Source organism: Mustela nigripes, chromosome 2, assembly GCF_022355385.1.
Source record: "Mustela nigripes isolate SB6536 chromosome 2, MUSNIG.SB6536, whole genome shotgun sequence".
Classification (NCBI taxonomy): Eukaryota; Metazoa; Chordata; class Mammalia; order Carnivora; family Mustelidae; genus Mustela; species Mustela nigripes.
Window position 1 is genome coordinate 204,110,716 of NC_081558.1, and position 9,976 is coordinate 204,120,691.

General features: G+C 40.9%; 1 pseudogene; it reads right to left on the reverse strand.

Moving 5' to 3' along the window:
* Window positions 1-7,747: 7,747 nt before the first annotated feature.
* On the reverse strand, window positions 7,748-8,561 carry LOC132010639 (glyceraldehyde-3-phosphate dehydrogenase-like; annotated as a pseudogene).
* Between the last annotated feature and the right edge of the window lie 1,415 nt (window positions 8,562-9,976).

Here is a 9,976-nt window from a genome sequence, read left to right on the forward strand (position 1 = left end):
AACCCCCAAGTGCCATACAGTTCATTCCCCTTTAGATAACAAATTTGTTGTTGGATCAAGCCAGACCACCAAAATTCTAGTTATGTGGAGAATTGAGTTTGACATTGCATTTTGGTATCATGCCATTGTCTTATAATAAGGAATAGTAAAAGGCACAGCCAAATGTAATGGACTGTATATAGTCTCTACTCTAGGCCTGTTTTCGTAGATGTCAAACATTTCATTACTTTTCCTTTTTATGTGACCTGTCGGGAAAACTTATCTCATTATTCCACCATTGTTTTTATTTTATGGCCTCTATGAATCTTACACCTTTTGTGTTTCTTTCTTAAACGGCTGGAATTTTTGAGCCAAATGTATAGTGCAGCTCTGTCAACCATAGATGCCAACGGCGCACCATTTCTGTATACTACTCTTACTACTTGGATTTGTTATTTTCTTGCTTGTTCTTTCTTTTTTTTTTTTTTTGCTCAGACCATCTCAGCTTAAAAGAAATCTTTATTGACTTTATTTGTTTTTTTTTTAATAAGCCATATCAAATCCTTTATGAAATGTGATAGGATAAAACATATGTATTTAAAGTATAAGTTTATGGACTTACAGATGGTTTGAGGATGATTCAAGGGTTTAGAAACTTCACTTCAGAATCATTTTTTTTTTTTTTTTTACTAATTTAGGGAGAGGAATTTGTAGTTTTTGCTAGAAACACAACCAACTATGAGTACAACAATACCAAAGTTTAAAACAAACTTAAGAACTTACATTACTAAATGTAGATTCTATTAGAAATAATAAGGGGAAGGGTTAAGTGTCTGACTCTTGATTTAGGCTCAGGTCATGATCTCAAGGTCATGAGACTAAGCCAGGCATCGGGGTCCATTCTGGGGGTGGATCCTGCTTAGGATTCTCTCTCTGCCTCTTCCTCTGCCGCTCTCCTACCACCCCCGTGCTGTCATGTGCTCCCTCAATCTCTTTTTCTCTCTCTGAGAAAAAAAGGGGGAACTAAAGGATCATTCTAGAATTATTTTCCTTAAGGTATAGACACTAATTTATTCATATAAGATGGTCCCTGATTTCTTTTGGGTACTTAGCACATGAGCCAGTACTTATTTTTGTGGTTGGATTAGAAAGGATGCTTGCTGGTTCAAATGCTTATCAGCCATCGTCATGCTTGCTTGTCCTATTCTTAATGTTTTGGCTATTTTTATTACAATGATTTCCACTAGGATTTTCATTAGGGGCAGTCTAAGGGAGATAAAAGTAAGAACAGATCCATGTGTCTATTTATGTAGTAGTTGGCTAGCAAAATTATTTTCTCATTGCTATTTGATTTAACTATTTTCTGTTCCTTCACAAATATTCACTGTTCTGACTGTGCCAAATCACACTACTGAGGTGAAAGTTAAGTCACAGCAGGAATCCTGGTCAAGAAGAAGGATATGGCTACCAAAAATCCCCTTCCAGAAGATCTTTTTTTTTTTAATATAATTTTTTATTTTTTATAAACATATATTTTTATCCCAGGCGATGGAACTAGAGGGTATCATGCTTAGCGAAATAAGTCAAGTGGAGAAAGACAACTATCATATGATCTCCCTGATATGAGGAAGTGGTGATGCAACATGGGGGCTTAAGTGGGTACGAGAAGAATAAATGAAAGAAGATGGGATTGGGAGGGAGACAAACCATAAGTGACTCTTAATCTCACAAAACAAACTGAGGGTTGCTGGGGGGAGGGGGTTTGGGAGAAGGGGGTGGTATTATGGACATTGGGGAGGGTATGTGTTTTGGTGAGTGCTGTGAAGTGTGTAAACCTGGTGATTCCAGAAGATCTTTTTATCCTGCTACATCATACAGGGATTTTGGACAACTTAGGCAAACAGGCTAGCAACACTTGGAAATTAACTTTGTGAGACGAGTAAGATAATTTATGCATAAATGAGAGACACAGAGAAGGAATATGTTCAGAAAATGCAGTATTACACAGTCAGTTGTCTCAAGATGACTCTCAAGCTTTGCCAAAAAATTACAAAAGAAAATGGAAAACATGTTAGTAAGGAAACTGCATCCTCAAGCCCACCACTTTCTTCTCATTTGAGGTACAAAATGACTCTTAGGCTCTTGCCTGGGGCCTTTTGGACTGAGAATTATTGTCAAAAAATACCACTCATTCCCATAAGCTTTATACTGTGGTCTAGTTTCTCACACAGGGTAAATAAGAACAGGTGTGAGAATGCAAAAGCTAACTATCAGACCTACTGACAGTAGTAAGGATAGATAATAGCCAGGCAGACAAGAGCCTGATATTCTTTTTTTTTTTTTTTTAAAGATTTTATTTACTTATCAGAGAGAGAGGGAGAGCGAGTGAGCACAGGCAGACAGAATGGCAGGCAGAGGCAGAGGGAGAAGCAGGCTCCCCACCGAGCAAGGAACCCGATGCGGGACTCGATCCCAGGACGCTGGGATCATGACCTGAGCTGAAGGCAGCTGCCTAACCAACTGAGCCACCCAGGCGTCCCAAGAGCCTGATATTCTTAAAGGATATGTAAAGGACTAAAGGAGCCAAAGTGGGGCTATTTGGTGAACTGACTGTATGCAGCAGTGAGTTACTCTTGAGGTGATCTTTGGATGACAAAAGACAAAACAAATAATGATACTTGCATCTTGTTTAAGTGGTGAGTGAAGATGTTAAATACATTTAAATTCTCTCAAAAATGATGAAAAAACATCTTTTGACCCTTGATGGGGGAAGCTTCACTTTTCTGGAAAATTCATTTATGGAGGAAACCTCATTCCCCCAATTAATACTGGGGGATACATGAGTTAAGTGTCTCTATGTTTAATAGTATTAAATGCTAATGACATAGTTAGTGTGTTGTTTGAAGAAAAGATGTGATGGCTTTTATGTAGAACCCTAATTCTTTACCACACCTGTGAAAGACAAGAGGGGTAGTTCAATTATTTCTATGCAAAGAGGGGCACCTGGGTGGCTCAGTTGGTGGAGCATCTGCCTTTGGCTCAGGTCATGATCTCGGGGTCCTGGGACTGAGCCCTGTACCAGACTCCCCTCTTAGTGCAGAATCTACTTCTCCATCTTCCTCCCTTCTCTCCACTTGTGCTCTCTCTCTGTCTTTCTCAAATAAATAAATAAATAAAATATTTAAAAACAATTATTTCCATGGAGAAACCAAGCAGTTCACATCATTGAAATTTCAGGAGTTAGATGGGATGTGGCAACAGATCTCACTGTATGCTAGCCCTCTCCCAATCTTTTCCCGTAAGATCCTCCGTCATAGCCCTGTTTTGATTAAAAATAGGGTAGGACAAATGTAAAAATGTAAAAAAGCAACAGAAAGAAATGAACTCTGGAAATCTTACAGCCAACTATTACTGTTGGCAACCTCTGGGAAGTCTACGGGAGGTCAGTCGCCTGTTTATTGAAGTGCTGATTGAAACTCTGGGACACCGGTTCTTTCCCTTAATACAAAACCAGTTTCAAGCCAAGTCACTTAAGACCTTTTGAAAACCTTCTCCAAAATAGCATGTGATATCCTGAGGAAAAAATAAACCATGATTTAGTAAATGAAATGATCCACGTAGTAAGGATGGCTTTATATGGTGTTCTCACAGAAAGAGAAGGCACAGATGGTCAAGTGTGGCCGGGGCGGGGGGTGGTGGTGGGGATCTTTGGCGCACCCATGTGAGTTCCAACTTGAAATGGACTTCTCCATATTCCCAGCCCAGGAAGTTTTTGCTCCCCACCAGCTCTGGGAAATGGGTGGAAGGATTCATACTAACCCTGGGAAATAGAAAGTCCACTTACCTGGCAATGCTCCAGGAGAAATTAAGGAAGGTTTAAGGCTTTTCATAGTGACCATGGACTTAAGTCTTGCTCCTTCAGATTGATTTTGCCAGAGGCACATTGTTATTTCATTCCAGAGGGCAAAAATCAAGGCTGGTGAACAGTGCTGGCCCAAGATTCGACTTCAGTTTAACTGATGACAATCACCATGAGAAAGACCACAGAGCAAAAGAGGGGCCACAATGATGAGAATTTGGTGTTATGGTGCTTGATAACTGACTCCTATCCTCTATTCAGGCCTTGTTCTCAGGTAATATTACATTACTTTGACCCTGACTTTTTATTTTATTGCTTTAAGACTTTATTTGTGGGGTGCCTGGGTGGCTTAGTGGGTTAAGCCCCCGCCTTCGGCTCAGGTCATGATCCCAGGGTCCTGGGATCGAGCCCCGCATCGGGCTCTCTGCTCAGTGGGGAGCCTGCTTCCTTCTCTCTCTGCCTGCCTCTCTGTCTACTTGTGATCTGTTGAATAAATAAATAAAAAAAAATCTAAAAAAAAAAAAGACTTTATTTGTTTATTTATTTGAGAGAGAGAGAGAGAGAGAGCCTGCGAGCAGGGGAGGAGCCAAGGGACAGGGAGAAGCAGACACTGGGCTGAGCACGGAGCCCGATGAGGGGCTCGATCCTATAACCCTGAAATCGGACCGCAGCCGAAATAAAGAGTCAGACGCTCAGCTGACTGAGCCACCCAGGTGCTCCAACCCCGACTTTTACATGAATGAAGATCCTGGGCCTTACAGTATTATATGTCCGTGTTGTTCACGTGGCCACAATGACAACACATCTTGTTGAGTGTGAGCTGTGCACCATGCATTTGCTGTGTGGAACCCTTCACGGAGGTTTTCTCATTTAATCTTTAATAACCGCCCCGATGAAAATCCTCTAATGACTTCCAAGGGCCCTTGTAATAAAACTTGACCCTCTAACAGGGCCCTAAGGCTCAGCGTGATGCCTCCTCTTTCTATCTCACATCCTGCTTCTTTCCCACTCGCTCTGCTTCCTTTTATTCTTAAAACACACCAAGCTCATTCCTTCCTTGGAGCTTTTCCACCAGAGGTTCTTTCTGTCCGGACAGTTCTTCTAGACCTTGGCGCAGACGGCTCCTGGTCACTGAGGTCCCGGATGAAGTCTCACCTTGCAGAGAAGGTTAGCTTGATCACCCTGTCCAGAGTACGTCCTGATACCCTTTCACATGACTCTGCTTTATTTTCATGGAAAACCTAACACTCCCTGAAAATGTTCCTGTCGAGTGATTTAAAAACTCTGTCTCCGCTCATTTGAATGTTCCTCAGCATTTGGATCCTACATATTCATTATTATTATGTTCCCAGCTCTCAGAACAGTGCTTGGCACATGATAGGTATTCAATACATGAACTCCAGGTTCCAGAGCAGGAAGCCAAAGCACTAAGGGGTTAAGATACCTGTCTTTGGCCACACGACTCCTAAGATGCATGAAGGATTTATCTAGGCTTAATTCCAAAGCTAATTTTCCTAACCACCATACTATGACACAGATTAATAGATCTCTTTCCATCAAACCTGGACTATTGGAAGGATTACGCTGAAAACAAAACTTCGATGCCCAAGAGCAGAGTTCTGGTTGTGTTTAAATCTACTAAGTTAATTGAGTGGGTTAAGAACTTCTCTACTAAACCACTGTGCACTTTTTTTCTAAGCCACAATTAAATAACACCCATATTTCTCCAAAGTGCTGAATTTCAAGACTGTGCCCTCAGTAGAGAGCAGAGCTGTGAAAATATGTGCACTTTTGTCCTAATAACTGTGATCAAGATAGATGCATTCATTTTTTTTTTCAGGAGTTTATGTGAAGTGAAGCTTAAATAGACATATAATGTAGGCCATTCTAAATATTCTTTTTTTTTTTAAAGATTTTATTTATTTATTTGTCAGAGAGAGCGAGCACAGGCAGACAGAGTGGCAAGGAGAGGCAGAGGGAGAAGCAGGCTCCCTGCAAGGAGCCGGATGTGGGACTCGATCCCAGGACGCCGGGATCATGACCTGAGCCGAAGGCAGCCACCTAACCAACTGAGCCACCCAGGCATCCCTAAATATTCTTGATTAAGAAATTTAAATATAAGCATAAGAAACAGCAATGAATAAACGCTATCCCCCTTTGTTGCATTTTCCTGCATTTGCTTATTTTAAGATATGTGATCTATATTTGATAAACAGTATGTAAGTTTGCAGCCTTGCACTACATTTTCATTATATTTTGAATTATGTGTAAGGACTAAATATAATTTCTGGGTTCTTCCATCTCCTTCTCTTAAGTTATTTAATATCCTGCAAAGTTTAATTTAACCATGCTAGTTTTATTTGATAGGTTAAGTGGAATTAAATTGGTTTTAAAATAAATTACACTGCAAATAATAAAAATGCTAATAGGAAATATATTCCTTAACACTAATGCTATATTTCTTGAAGTTCTTGAAGCCCAGTTATTATTATCATTACAGACAGTCTTAGCCTGCAATTGACCAATTTATGGATGAATTTTAGTAAGACAAGGAAAGGTGTTTGTGCATGGGTACGTGTGAGTGTGTGTGTGTTGAAGAAGGCAAGACAGTCTACCCTTTGTGGTTCTGCTTTCTCTGACGTCACAGAGACAAAGAATTTCCTTCATTTCTCTTCTTTAGTTTGGAAATCTTGGGTGTGATTGTCCCATTGAGTGAGCTTCTTTTTTTGGCAACATAAGAAGCTAACAAGCTCCTGGTGCTGGGCTATCTGCTATGGGTGTGTCAGAATTACCTTTCATCTCTGAATCCAGAAGCTGGGAAGGCTGCTCATACTGTTGGAGAAAAAGAGGATGGGCTCCTGAGATACCAAGTTGAGCCTTATATTTTTTTCTCATAAAAATACTGCTATATTATTGTTTGATGGGTTTATTAGTGTAATGTGTATTTATATTTTTGCAAACTTGCCCTGGAACAAATGAGAAAAAGAGTTTTAATTCTAAATGACCAGTGAATAAGCGGCCTTTGGGAAGATAACCCCTTCCTAAGTTGAAGGCTGCTTACTGTTATGCACTTCACTCTATTAAGTTTGTAGCTGGTGAATGTTTGTGATCTTACTGTGTCTTGATCTTGTCTGTGAAGTTGGGCTTTGAAACATATATGACATATTAACCTCATGAAGGCATCGTATAGAAACAAACAGCATGCGTCTCTAAGTCGCATTTGACCTTATGGCTCTGTCTTTACATAGGTTTTATATAAAAGGTGTGTCTGAGGGGTTCAAAGAGTGAAAGAAAGAAAAAAAATGAAAGGAAAGAAGGAAGGAGAGAAAGAGGGCAGGACAGAAGAAAAGAAGAAAGGGTTGGCATGACCTAACACTAGTTTCTCATTATCAAACCTGTTTTCTTGCCTTTATTTTCATCATTATTGAATTCATGATAAAAACTGTAAAAGTAGTAACGTGACATGTAATTCATTCATTCATTATTTTTTACAGACTCCTTCACTGTGCCAATTTTTTCCCCTCTGGTACAGTATACTTACTGATTATACTGGACAAGATAGGGCTTCCCAAGCCCTTCCCCTTCTTCAGAGGGTCTGGGATGGAAACTGTGGAGGTTGGGAGATTCTCAGTGTGTTGGGGGATGAGTTAGGCAAGGACTCCCCAGCAGGTGGGGACTTCCATCTTCCTCTTGCTCTTGCTGGGACTTGTTGTCCAGGGAACTCTTAGTCTTTGGAGGCCATGTGGACCATAAGGTCCACCACGTGGTTGCTGTAGCCAAATTCATTGTCATACCAGGAAATGAGCTTGACAAAGTGATCATTGAGAGCAATGACTGGGGACGTGGGAGGTCATACCAGAGATCTTCCCATTCAGCTCAGGGATGACCTTGCCTACAGCCCCTTGGCCATCATGTCACAGGTTCCCAGAGGGGCAGCTTCTGGGTGGCAGTGATGGTGTGGAGTGTGGTCATGAGTCTCTTCACGATGCTGAAGTTGTTGGGAATGACCTTGGCCAGAGGGGTCAAGCATTTGGTGGTACAGGAGGCATTGCTGACAATCTTGATGGAGTTGTCACTCTTCTCATGGTTCATGTGCATCACAAACATGGAGGCATCAGCAGAAGGAGCAGAGATGATGACCCTCTTGGCCCCACCCTCCAAGTGAGCCCCAGCCTTCTCCAGGGTGGTGAAGACCCCAGTGCACTCTACAACATACACAGCACCAGCATCGCCCTATTTGAGGTTGGCAGGGTCTCAATCCTGGAAGATGGAGATGGGCTTTTCATTGATAACAAGTTTTCCGTTCTCATCCTTGATTGCAGAGAATTTGCTGTGGGTGGAATCATACTGGAACATGTAGACCATGAAGTGGAGGTCAATGAAGGGCTCACTGATGGCAACAATATCCACTTTGCCAGAGTTAAAAGCAGTCCTGGTGACCAGGCACCCAAGATGGCCAAATCCCCAAATCTGTTCACTCGCACCTTCGCCATCATGTCTCAGGGGTCGGGGTCGAGGCTGACTCTGCACCAGAAGATGCGAAGATGCGGCTGTCTGTCCAACCAGGAGGAGCAGAGAGCCACTGGGCTGATTTTCTTTTAAAATTCTACTAAATAGCCTGCAGAGGGTGCACTTTCCTTAATTTAGGTCCTTCCGACCACTTACTGACCAAAAAAAGGACAAACTGTTTCATAAGATTAAAAACAGTTATCTTGTCATTCATGACAACGTAGAGGGACCTAGAGGGTATTATGCTATGTAGAACAAGTCAGACAGAGAAGAACAAGTACCATATGATTTTGCTTACATGCGGAACCTAAAAACAGGACGAATGAACAAAACCCAGCAACAGACTCATAAATACAGGGAACAAACTGGTGGCTGCCAGAGGGGAGCGGTGCGGGGAGCTGGGTGAAACAGGGAAAGGAGATTAAGAGATACAAATTTCCAGGTATAAAATGAATGAGTCACAGAGATGTAAAGCACCGCGTAGGGAATATAGTCAATAACATTATGATAACGTATGGTGACAGATGGTGACTACATCTGCACCGCTGAGCCTTATGTAATGTATAGAATTTCCAAATCCTCATGCTGCACACCTGAAACTCACATAATATTGTATGTTAGCTAAGCTTCAATAACAGAAATTTGAAAAAAATATATATATATATAATAAAAAAGGTACAAGTTCTCTTTTCTTTCTGCTTTCTATCACACAAAATGGAGTATGTAAAATGGAATATGTAAAAAGCATAGGAAATAGTCTTTTTTACTTTTCTACTAATACAAAAATCAGTTGTAATGTCTTCCTTGCTTTATGTGGAGCTAGGATCATCAAGCCTGTGTCCTCCCTTACGTACTGACGTTTTTTTCTTTTTTTTTAAATTTGCTACATCCTTGGGGCTTCCTTTTTGCCTCACTCTTTTGTGTATGTGTGTGTGTGTATCCCTAACTAAAAACAAGCAGAACAGAGTGTACTACAAAATGGTGCTGTGTATGCAGGGACCCTGTATTTTTAATTATCTACTAATTTGGAAGCATGAAACATGAGAAATGGCCTCTGTTCCTTCGAGAGACTTATCTACCAATTCTGAGAACTTTTTAATAGAATGTAAGTAACAGTTCCTAGTCAGTCAATTTTTAAATGGTTCTCTGTGTCACAATATGACGTACAGATTTTAATTAAAACCTTTAATTTTGGGGGCACCTGGGTGGCTCTGTCAGCTACCTTTGGCTCAGGTCATGGTCTCAGGGTCCTGGGATCAGCCCCAAATGGGGCTCCCAGCTCAGCGGGAAGTCTGCTTCTCCCTGTGCTCATACTCTCTCTCTCTCTCACATGCTTTTTTTCAAATAAATAAATAAAATCTTTAAAAAAAAACCCTTCAATTTTATTTTCCGATTTGTTTACAAATGTATAATAACAACTACTATTTATTTCATTCTTCTTACATGCTAAGGACTGTGTGCTAATTTTTTATCTGGATGATTCCATTTAATAGTTATAATAGATTTTTCGGTTGGGTACTATTACTATCACCTCTATTTTAAAGATGAGGTCACTGAGGATAGGAAGGGTTAGGGAGATATCTTGTGTGGCCCAACTAACACAGCAGAGCTGGGATTTCATGCTCACTC